General features: G+C 39.4%; 1 long non-coding RNA gene across 1 annotated transcript; it reads right to left on the bottom strand.

Annotated features, from left to right (window-relative positions):
- Nucleotides 1-952: 952 nt before the first annotated feature.
- LOC144221950 (uncharacterized) lies at nt 953-5,024 on the bottom strand. The gene is made up of 2 exons (XR_013332234.1): nt 4,972-5,024; nt 953-1,021 (listed from the first exon to the last, which is right to left on the bottom strand). It is a non-coding gene; the product is annotated as an uncharacterized LOC144221950 (long non-coding RNA).
- Nucleotides 5,025-11,249: the final 6,225 nt, after the last annotated feature.

Raw genomic sequence — 11,249 nt, 5'->3', positions numbered from 1 at the left:
TCTTCCCTTAAATTCTATGTTTTCTGGGAAGGAGGATACCTCTCTCTATTATGCCCCCAAATGCTGGGCCACAAATTAAGGTCCCTGTGTGGGAAAATTCACCAGCTTTCTGTGGAAGCTTCATTAGACTTGATATGAAGGACATAGAAACTGCTCTCACACCTTCCCCAGGGAAGAGGAGTAGGCTCATAATATAATAACTCTGCAAATAAATTTTTTGCAAAATCCCCTTTTCCATTCTCCAGACAATTCTACAACCTTAAAATGGGTAAGGAAATTAGAATAGGTTCTAAACGATTTCTTTTGAAAACTGTGAAAACCTATGGTTATTTGTGGTCTCTCATCTGAAATTTCACATTTATTATTTCTTGATGGCAACTTACCTGGCATTTTAACCTTTATTACATATTTAATTGAAGATTGCAACAGAGATGAAAAACTAGAGAAGGCAGAAAGTTACAACAAAAATTATAGGAAAAGGAAAGCCAATTCTCAATTAAGACAAAACAATCCAGAGTTCATCAGTCAATAATAGAAACATTAAACTTACAAAAAGTGATTTATAAGAAACTTCTGGAAACGCTTGTGTTGCTTGATTGGTTCATCTGTTTAAAAATACACACTGTGATTTGTCATTTCAAAGCGAACCCTGCTTTTTGATGTTGATACAGAGGTTAGATAAGGCAAGACAGAAAATGCATTCTGGAAGTTCACAGGAGAACTGAAAGGCTTCCCAATAGCTACATAGCTCACAACTGTAAAAGGTAACTCATGCCACTAACATTGTCTTCTGTGGTGGACATTTGTAACGTTGCCTCTACCCCTCATTAGAGAGGTCCGTTGGAATAAATGCTAGCTTCTCTCCCACTTGCTAATGTTGGCAAGATATACTTCTCTGGCTTTAACTTTCTCGTATGTGATACGGTCAAAACAAAACAACAAACAAACAAACTTACCCATTAAAACATTTCAAGTTTATAATGATGATTGAACATATTTTTATCTCCTTTCTGAAATTTCCCTAAAATGAAAGTAAAAGAGTAGATTAGTAAAAGACAGAAGGTCTCAGCGACATAGAGAATAGATGGGGAGACAACAGTCAGACAACTGTCTAAATGTCACAAAAGTATGGAAAATAGCTAGATTAGTGTTTTTTAACTCTGCATAAGACAAAAACTAAAGTCTGGCAATGAGGGGATTCTTAACTCTAGAAAACCTAAGAAAGGAGAAGAAGTAGGGACCTCTGAAGACAGAGCTGCAGTGTGGCTGAAAAGTGTGGGTAAATCCCAGCTATTTCAACCACTCACGTATAATTAGATTCATTAGCCATATACTCAGGTACACAGACCCAGCGAGGTGAGCTAGGGCACTGTGCTGAAAACAGGAAGCCCAAATGAAAGAGGATTCCTCCCTGGAGAAACCATCCAGCTCAAGAGAAAAGACCTACGGATACTGCTATGGACTGAATGTTTGTGTCTTCCCAAAATTCATATGTTGAAGCCTGAATGCCGATGTGATGATATGCGCAGGCAAGGCCTTTGGAAGGTAATCAGGTCATGAAGATGGGGCTCCCATGAAAAGGACAGGAGATAGTTTACTTTCTCTCTCCCTGTCCTCCACCATGTCAGTATATAACGAGAAGTCAGTCATTTGTAAATCAGGAAGAGGGCCTTCACCAAGAACCTGTGTTGACACCCTGATCTCAAACTTTTAGCCTCCAGAACCGTAAGAAATAAATGTTTGCTGTTTGAACCACTCAGTCTATGGTATTTCTGTTATAGCAGCCCAAACTGACTAAGAGAGATCATAAAAGTTGGCAGAGGTTAGGAGCTCTCGTGAAGTACTAAGGTCTTCCCAATCACCCAGGCCCAAGGTAGACAAGTCCCACTAACGTATATGGGTGCTGATGAGGTTCAGAACGAGTCTCCCCAGGATGTACCACTTTGGCATGCTGATTATTTTTGAGTTGAAGATAATTAAAGCCCCAAAGATTCAGGAAGAGCTTTTAACCTCCTCCTCAACGGCCTAAAATACTTTAGGTAGAGGGCCTGGTCCAGGACCAGAGCCAGCACCAGAGATAACTACAGAGTATATGGATACAGGCTCGGTGTGCTAAGCTGCAGGGGAACTTGGCAGGGCCTGTTTGTTCAAGGTCTTCTCTTTGAACACTGTCTCTGCATGATAGTGCAAACATTTGTTTACCAAACATTTGCTCTTCCCATCTTCTTGTGAATTGTCTTCCTTCTCTTTGAAGGCCCAGACTCCTGTCCCTTCTCCTTTGTTCATAATGGCATATAAGCCTCAATTGCTTGGCTGCTCTTTGAGACTCTCAAATCTCTGTGAGGCTTCTGGACATATGTAATTAAATTTTTCTCCTATGAATCTGTCTAATATCAAAGTAATTAATAGACCAACCAAAAGAACCTAGAAAGGTAGAGGAAGCATTATTTCTCCCCTACACTTCCAATTAGGTGCTTAGTGTTCCATTCCCAGACATAAACAAGGATTTTGAGACAGTTGAAGAAAGCATTGAATATTTTTTAAAAAAATGTTTTCAGTTTATTTATTTTTGAGAGACAGAGTACAGGCAGGGGAGAGTCAGAGAGAGAGGGAGACAGAATCCAACGTAGGCTCCAGGCTCCGAGCTGTCAGCACAGAGTCCAATGTGGGGCTCAAACTGATGAACTATAAGATCATGATCTGAGCTGAAGTTGAAACCTTAACTGAGCCACCCAGGCACTCCAGGAAAGCATTTAATATTAAAGAGAGAAACCAAACCAAACAAGCAAGTAACAAAGACGTCAGATAGAAAACAGAAGTAATCACAGTAAGGACAAACCATAATATATATCCTATAAAAGATAAAAGAAAATATGACATCTGTGAAACAAGAACAATAAGCAACTTTTAAAAAGGAATATTCAAAGGAAAAGACAGAGCTCTTAGATATTAAAAAATAAGTTAATAGAAATAAGAATTTCAAAAGAAATATCTCAATTGAGACTATTTCCCAGAAAGTAAAACCAAAAAGATAGACTTTTTATAGAGAGAAAAGATTTTGAAAATGACTAAATTAGTCAGAGGGTCATTCTTTATTAGGAGCTCTGGAAAGAGAAATAAATGGAGGGGAAGCAATTACCAGAAATAATACAGTTTATCACATATATGAGATAGGACTAAAGGACATGACTTTCCAAATTCAAAGTAATCACCCAGGGACTTGTCCAATAAATAAAAACAGAACTACATCAAGAAAGAGTAACATGAAATTTCAGATGTCTATAAATAAAGAAGAAATTGTAAAAGCTCCCAGACAGGAAAAAAATTATTTTCCAAACAAGATTAAAAACTTTAATTGCTAGGGCACATGGGTGGCTCAGTCGGTTAAGCATCTGACTTGGGCTCAGGTCATGATCTCGTGGTTCATGAGTTCCAGCTCCACTTCGGGCTCTGTGTTGACAGCTCAGAGCCTGCAGCCTGCTTCACATTCTGTGTCTCCCTCTCTCACTGCCCCTCCCCTGTTCATGCACTGTCTGTCTCTCTCAAAAATAAACATTAAAAAAATTACAAAAAAGCCCACAAAACTTTAATTGCAGGGTGCCTGGGTGGCTCAGTCGCTAAGTCTCCGACTTCAGCTTAGGTCATGATCTCACCCTCCCAAGTTCAAGCCCCACGTTGGGCTTTGTGCTGAGCTCAGAGCCTGGAGCCTGTTTTCGATTCTGTGTCTCCCTCTTTCTCTACCCCTCCCCCACTTGCACTCTGTCTCAAAAACAAACGTTAAATTGTTTAAATTAAAAAAAATTAAAAACTTTAATTGCAACAGACCTCTCTATGGTATTCCCGTAAGCTAAAAAAAAAAGGAACAATTATCTTCCAGCAATTTCTAATTGTGCATTCTGTATTCAAACTATCCTTCCAATGAGAAGGAAGAATTATTATATTTTTAGACAAGAATAGTAACATAATGTAAGGGCACACTTTTACAGATGTTGGTTGCCAAAAGAGGAAACATAGTATGCCACATTGATGTATTTGACTTGTTTTTGTGCAGATTTCAAAACAGCTTCATAGACCTCTGGCCTCTATCCCACCTCATATTTTACTCTTTTGCATATTGGGCTTACAAGTAAGCTAGTAAAAAAGAATATGACAGATTTTTTTTAAGATTGAAAATCTTTGCATGAAGGGACATTATATTATGTATTCTATTGTTTAATGGAATATTTCATTAGATAGTGACCTCTACTGGGAAGAAGAAATATATCACCAGAGGTGATAAAGTAAGTAGTCAAATTCATCTCTTTAGTCAAGGAATTGGAAAGGCAATGCTAGTCAAATCTGTTATTAAGAATTGTTAAGGGGGACCCTGGGTGACTCGGTTGAGTGTCTGACTCTTGATTTCGGCTCAGGTCATGATCTCATGGTTCATGAGACCAATCCCCGTGTCGGGCTTTGCTCTCCATGTTAGGCATGGAGTCTGGCTGGGATTTTCCCTCTCTCTCTCTCTCTCTCTCTGTCTCTACCCCACTTGTGCTCTCTAAATAAATAAATAAATAGGAATTGGGGGCGCCTGGGTAGCTCAGTCCGTTGAGCGTCCAACTTCGGCTCAGGTCATGATCTCACGGTTCGTGGGTTCGAGCCCCGCATCGGGCTCTGTGCTGACAGCTAGCTCAGAGCCTGGAGCCTGCTTCAGATTCTGTGCCTCCCTCTCTCTCTCTGATCCTCCCCGCTCATGTTGTCTCTATCTCTCTCTCAAAAATAAATAAAATATTTAAAAGAATAAAAAATAAATAAACAAAAGTAAATAGAAATTGTTAAGGCACAACAGTACTCTGAATACCATTATTCTAAAAATTATTCTGTGAAGTATTTCAAAGTTATGTAGTATAGAGAATAATATAATAAGCACATACCTGTCACCCACCCTTATCAAATCTTAACATTTTCCCATTTTTTTAGTAAAATACTTACTTATATGTGAGGCCTCTTATATCCCTCTTCCTGCAAACAGTTCCTTGTCTCCTGTCAAGAGGGCATTACTTAGCATTCATCTTTCTCATGAATATTTTTCTCCTTCATATGAAAGTATCATATATAATATAGAGTATAATGTGTTGCAAGTTCTAAATTTTTATAAAACTGGGATTTTATAAAAATGGGATGACACACACCCTTCTTTCTGAAATTTACCCTTTTCTGCTGGTTCAATTGATCTGTTAGAGGTCTTGTCCCCCTCCCTTGGGGGAAAAAAAAAACCCAAAACATTGAGACATGAACTGAGAAGGAAAACATGATTCTTCATAATAGAGGTAGGTCAGATAATTTCTAAAGGGATTCTGTACAACAGTGTGTGAACATCAGCACAAAAGAGAAAAACAGTAGGAGTTAATATTATTGAGAACTTACAATATGCCAGGTAGCGTTTTAAGTGATTTCTTTGATTAAGTAATTGAATCCTCGGCAACTCTTCCGCAGGGACCTCCACTTTACAAAGGAGGAAACTGAGGCGAATAGAAGTTACCCAGTTTGTAGGTGTCAAGTAGGTCACACAGCTGAGCTGCGGGCCAGGAGGCCAACCTCCTCTGATTCTCTGCTCTGAACTATGATACAGAGATGAAGCTTTAAAAAATTCTATTGTACTACTGATATGGATGCTCTTGATTCCTACCAAGTTCCTCTCCTTGTATCTGCCTGAGACTCCCAGCTGGGTCCTGAAGGGTGCTGACAGTTGCTCTCTTCTCTCTCTTCTGAAATTTCACTGACCAGAAATTGAGCATCCTCCTCCATGGAAAACCTCTTGGTCCTCTGGCATGAGAAAAGCTAAGATTGTGGTCCCTTGGCATGAGAAAAGCTAAGATTGTGGTCCATTGGCATGAGAAAAGCTAACACTGTGGTCCCTTGGCATGCAAAAAGCTAAGACTGTGGTCCATTGGCATGTGAAAAGCTAAGATTTGTTCTTGACTCCAGCACCTGGGACCTGAGATGAGTCAAACAAAGATAACAGCTTCTCTGGATCCATCCTTCTAAACAAGGCAAAATATTATCCTTTTCCATTTGAAATAATCTTGTTGTGAGGAAGAATAATTTAACGTGCTGTGACATCCTGAGTCATTAAATAGGAGGGTCTAGCAGTGCTATGCACTTATTTGCAAAAGTTGTTATGCATCAGAGCTTTTGGCTTTAATTCTTTAGCAGAGAGAAAGGGGAAGTAGACCTCCAGGCCTAAGTAAGAGTGACAAAGAAAATAAACTCTGGCTCGTGTCTGTTCTCCCAGAGGGAGACTTCTAGGGACAAGCAGGAATAGCATGGGGTCACAGTACCTGGTTTCAGGTCCTGGGTCCCTATCTTACTAACAAGCTAGCTCACTTTCCAGTCACGGGTGAGTTAACAACCCTCTGTGCTGCAGGCCAAACCTCCATAAAACCATATCATTGTAATAGTATCTTACTAATAAACCTGCCAGGAAAATTAAACGAGATCACACATATAATGCACTTAGGAAAGTCCTCGGCACCCATTAAACATGCGATACATGTCAGGTATGGCTGACATCGTCATCATCAGTGTCTAGCTGATGGAACTTGGTCTGACCTTCTAAAGAGAAAGGGGGTAAAGACAGAGGTGGAAGGTTCTGGGTTTTTTATGAATATGTGCAACAAATCTTAGTGTATGATTTAGTACTTAATAACTGAAGTTTTCAAATTCTATACATTTCAATGGTAAGAATGGTTTCTATTCTCTTGAGTATCAGTTTCTTCTAGCCATGTCGAAGAAAACTGTAACATATATTCACTCAATAAATATTGATCGAACACCTACCATGTGACAGGGATTTCTCTAAGCATTGGGGATACAGTAGTGGACAAGACAGACAAAATGCCTTCCCTCATAAATCTTATGTTTTCATGAAAGAAACTGACAAAGTAAAAACTAAAATACAAATACGATCAGTTTGTGATACGTGCTATGCAGAGTACTGCAGAGGAGAGATATGAGACACAGGGGTCAAGGAAAGCTTCCCTTGACCTTCAAATCTCAGTAGTTTATTTTTGCTTTTGTTTCCCTTGCCTCAGGAGCTATATCTAGTGTGGCCAATGTCAAAGAGGTTACTGCCTGTGTTCTCTTCTAGGATCTTAATGGTTTCATGCCTCACATTTAGGACTTTAATCCATTTTGAATTTATTTTTGTGTGTAGTGTGGATGGAGCTGGAGGGCAGTATGCTAAGTGAAATAAGTCGGTCAGAGAAAAACAAATACCATATGTGGAATTTAAGAAACAAACAAACAAAAATGATTGTAGGGGAGGAAAAGAGAGAGAGGCAAACCAAGAAACAGACTCTTAACTACAGAGAACAGATGGTTACCAGAGGGGAGGTGGATGAGGCGATAGGTTAAGTAGGTGATGGGGATTAAGGAAGTGCAATTGTGATGAACACCAGGTGTTGTATATAAGTACTGAATCACGAAATCGTACACCTGAAACTTATGTTACACTGTATGTTCGGTGGAATTTAAATAAAAACTTAAAAAAGAAGACGAAAGCTTCTCTGAAGAAGGTGGCATTTGAATGAAATGGGTTAGCAAGAAATCTGCAACTGAGAGACCGATCAGGTCAGCAGGAACAGCAAGTGCAAAGGCCCTGAGGCAAGAGTGAGCGTGGCTTACTTAAGGAATAGCAAGAAGACCAGAATGGTTACAGCAGAGTGAGCAATGGGCAGATTTTGTAGGAGCTATGGTTAGAAAGGTAAGTAGGAGCAAGGTCATATAATGCATTTTAGTCCTTAGTAAGGAGTTTGGATTTTATTCTAAGAGTGATCACAAATCAATATAGATTTGAGCAGGTGGGGAAAAAAATAAAGACCATGGTAAAAGTAAAGAGATCCATTGGGAGGCTACTGGGGTCTAAATGAGACAAGGACTATGTAGATGGAGTGGAGATGAAGATGATGGTTAGTAGTGAGATTCTGGATCTATTATGAAAGTAGAGCTAACCAAGCTATTGAAGGACTAAACATGTTGGGTGAGATAAAGAAAGGAATTAAGGACGAAGCCTGTGTTTTGGGCCCAATTAATTAGCTAAGTGGATGGAACTGCCATTTACTGAGGTGTCGGGGAGAAAAACTCTTCTCTCCTAGTTTCTTTGGCTATTCTAATAATTACATTGACGGAGGACAGATTAACAGGAGAAAAACAAATTTAATTTTGTATGTACAGGAGCTCACAAAAAAGAGACTGAAAGAAGTGACCAAAGCAGGCAAATTTTAGACAAAGAAACAATAAATTTGTGAAAAAAATGGGGCGCCTGGGTGGCTCAGTCGGTTGAGCGTCCGACTTCAGCTCAGATCATGATCTCGCTGTCTGTGATTTCAAGCTCTGCATCAGGCTCTGTGCTAACAGCTCAGGGCCTGGAGCCTCTTTCAGATTCTGTGTCTCCCTCTCTCTCTGTTCCTCCCCTGCTTGCACTCTGTCTCTCTCTCTCAAAAATAAACATTAAAAAATATTATTTGTGAAAATAAATTTGTGAAAAGTTGACAAGACAGGGAGTTCGGACTTGAAGGAGCAAATTAATGAAGAAGTAACAAGGTTTGTTTATACAACCTTCTTGGTCCTGAATTCCCCATCTCTGGTGATAAGGATACCTCTTACCCTCCAGGTGAAGGAGGGGACCCTTCACATGGGAATTTGTTTCCCGCTTTTGGGGGAAAAGAGAAGGGTCAGAGTGTCCTTGTACCAACTGTTTCTTAAGTAACTTTAATTTTAAATACTCAATATCAATCAAAATAATATTAATAATCAGTAAATAAAGTGGCATATTTTAGGGTGGCCTGCCCTGAATCCCATCAAGGGGAAGATGAGGGGTGGGCCTCATTTGATAGACTGAGGGTATATTTGGACTTGTCAAATTTAGATGCATGTGATCCAAGCAGTGATATGGGGCAGCTCAGCAGAAATGTTGGGGAGGGAGATTTATGTTTGAGTCTCAACAAGATCTAAAAGACTTTAAACAACAGGAGGAAAGAAGATCAACAAGAGAATGAATATAGTGAGAATCAGGAACAGGTTCAAAGCTGAGGAGGAGGTTATTCCAACATTTAGAGTTTAGCCAGACATGGAATGGCCAACAGGAATAGTGAGAAGTGGCTAGTAAGGTGGCATCCTGTAAGTCCAATAAGGAAAATGTATCAGTGCTCAAGGGGGATGTGATCAATTGGTCTTTGATGTTGAATAGTCCATAACTCTTAGGTATCACAGAATAATCTTTCTTGTTTGTTTTTTGTTGAGAGAGAGAGAGAGAGAGGGAGAGAGAGAATCCCATGCCCAGACTCCATGCCCAGCACAGAGCCCAACATGGGGCTCCTTCTCATCAACCATGAGATCATGACCTGAGCTTAAATCAAAGAGTTGGACACTTAACTGACTGAGCCACCCATGTGCCCCAGGTATCATAAAATAATCTTAATAGCTGGTATCTGCATATATCTGTATAGCAGTTTACAGTGGCAAAGCATGCTTGTTAGTACAATAATTATATAGAACATCCTCTGAAAAATGAGTGCAATGATCAATTATGGGACATGTTATCTGTTATGTTTCACTCAGAAGTTCATAGTCCACATTAACGCATGCATTTAGTATGTAGCTCTGAGATGTCCATGGAAAAGAAAACTGCTACTTTTTTGAAATCAGGAATTATCCCAATTTTTTTAAATTGAGATTTTTGGGACTAATTTACAAAATCCAACCATTTTAGGAATACAACTTTATGAGTTTACCACCACAGCCCAAATGATTTTAAATCACGAATTTGGCCAACTCGGGATGCCTCTAGCTCCACTCTGGGAAATGTTAATTGACGGTTTGTGAACATTTCCACATATATTATCCCATTTAACCCTTGCGCCATCTGTCTGAGCTACACAGTTATGGGGTTCAGGACATGCTACCCCAAAATGTGGCACTTGGCATCTTAAATATCTTAAGCTTAAAAAATTCTGTGTAAATGGCAGAACCAGGAAGGCTACTCTGGCTTCCATCACCCTTTTCCCTGAAATAGGCCATAGAACTCCCATGTGAAAGGTGCCCTCCATGAACCAAGAGGAGGGAAAACCTCACCTAAGACAAGAAATTTGGGGCCAAGAAGTATATATAAACAAACCTTGTTAAACTAACCTTTATCCTAGATACTTCTTCACCACTTACTGCCTCTAGCCCAAACCCGTTAGTCTGACAATTTTTCACAAAATTACTGTTTCTTCATCTAAGAGGTATAAAAGCTTCCTTCTCTGGTTACTACTTTGGCTCTTCAGTCTCTTGTGAAGGCTCCCGTGTACATGTAAAAAGTCAATAGTTTGTATATTTTTCTCCTATGAATCTATCATTGTCAGTTTAATTTTCAGACATAGGCAGGGACCCTAAAAGGGTTGAGGAAAAAATTTTCCCCATTTGCAATACCATTATTTCCTATAAGACAAAGAAAGAAGCATAAAGAAGAATCATGCTCAAGATCACGCAAAGCTGCTCAGCGAAAGAGGTAGATTGAACACAAATATTCAAACAAATCCTCTTTTTGTTTGACACGGTGGAAAAATAACAAACTACCAATAACTAAGACTATTTACTGACTCCTCGATTCATCACGCATCTCTTTAAAGCAGGTGCTGTTAGGGGCACCTGGGTGGCTCAGTGGGTTAACCATCCGACTTTGGGTCAGGTCATGATCTCACGGTTCGTGGGTTCGAGCCCCGCGTCAGGCTCTGTGCTGACAGCTAGATCAGAGCCTGGAGCCTGTTTCAGATTCTGTGTCTCCCTCTTTCTGACCCTCCCCTGCTCATGCTGTCTCTCTCTCTCTCTCTCTCTCTCCCTCTCTCAGAAATAAATCATTAAAAAAAATAAAGTAGGTGCTGTTATTCTTAACACATAGGAGTTAAGTGTTAAGAGGTTAATCAATTTGCTCAAGGGTAAAGAGTTAGAAATTGGTGGAGAAAAAATTCAAATCTAGATCTTTCTGAATCCAAAGCTTCAAATCCCAGCTGCGTCATACTGTGCTGTCCTATACGGTAGCCACTACTCATATTTGGCTAGTTGAGAACTTGAAATGTGGCTACTCATATTGACCTGTGTATAAATATAAAATATACACAGGATTTTGAAGAGATTTTAAAAATATCTCAGTAATTTTTTATAATGATTACATGTTTAAACATTATTTTGGATATATTGAGTTACATAATTTATTGTATTAATATGAA

The sequence above is a fragment of the Crocuta crocuta genome, unplaced genomic scaffold, assembly GCF_008692635.1.
Source record: "Crocuta crocuta isolate KB4526 unplaced genomic scaffold, BGI_CrCroc_1.0 scaffold141, whole genome shotgun sequence".
NCBI classification, from domain to species: Eukaryota; Metazoa; Chordata; class Mammalia; order Carnivora; family Hyaenidae; genus Crocuta; species Crocuta crocuta.
The sequence above is the reverse complement of the archived record's forward strand: the minus strand, read 5'-3'. Positions and strand labels throughout refer to the sequence as shown.